Raw genomic sequence first — 836 nt, forward strand, 5'->3', positions numbered from 1 at the left:
TGACCGTACGCGGCTCCTGCGAACACCATGTGTGTTTACTTTGCTTCCCCTCTTTTTTTTTTTGAAGATTAAAAAAAATAGAAATTTCCCCTTGCCGTTGCGCGTAGCTTGTTTTGTCTTGCGTCCGTTCTGCTGTGCCCACGTGGGAGGCTGTTCAAGAGACGGTGAAAAATTTTCCCCTCTCTCTCCTGCTGAGAGCGATGTTCCCCGTGGATTTTTAGGATCAGCGCCTGTGGCGGAAATATTGTAACGGCTTTGTTGAGGCTTGTACGACGCTCAGTAAAGGAAAATGTTGTTTTCAGTGTAGAAATAAATTTCTGGCGGGATGGTCTCAACAAAGTGCCTCAAATAATAATACAAATAAATATTTTTGGGGCCTCCACCATGGCGCAGTGGTAGCGTCATTGTCTTGCAATCAAGGGGTCCCGGGTTCGATACCCGGTGGAGGCACAAGTGGTTCGGATCCCACTTTAAACTGTAGGTCCAGTTCCGATTAGCCTTACTGTGCACCAACACCAACTCAAACCAAACTAATATAAATATTTAAATACGTTAATATAATTTATAGGTATATTCACATAAATAAATTAATGTTGTGTTGTTGTTATACGTTATGTATAGGTTAAAAGCCAACATCCGTGGCGAAATCGTCAGCACAGTGCCATACGAAACAGGGGTCCCGAGTTCGAATCCCAGCCTATACTCTGTCCCAGCTAACTGTAGAGCAGGCAAACTAAATCAAGTGTCTGCGCAAGTAGTGACGGGAGACTGCTCCACCAATGAACACGTGAGGGGAACGGAATTGCGTGGAGTGGGCGTCCCAGCTTCGCTCTGGC

General features: G+C 45.6%; 1 non-coding gene across 1 annotated transcript; it reads left to right on the plus strand.

Annotated features, from left to right (window-relative positions):
* The first annotated feature begins 375 nt into the window (after positions 1-375).
* Positions 376-450, plus strand: TRNAA-UGC (transfer RNA alanine (anticodon UGC)). The gene has a single exon. It is a non-coding gene; the product is annotated as a tRNA-Ala (tRNA).
* Positions 451-836: the final 386 nt, after the last annotated feature.

Source organism: Lepisma saccharinum, chromosome 4, assembly GCF_977018435.1.
Source record: "Lepisma saccharinum chromosome 4, izLepSacc3.1, whole genome shotgun sequence".
In the NCBI taxonomy this organism is placed as follows: Eukaryota; Metazoa; Arthropoda; class Insecta; order Zygentoma; family Lepismatidae; genus Lepisma; species Lepisma saccharinum.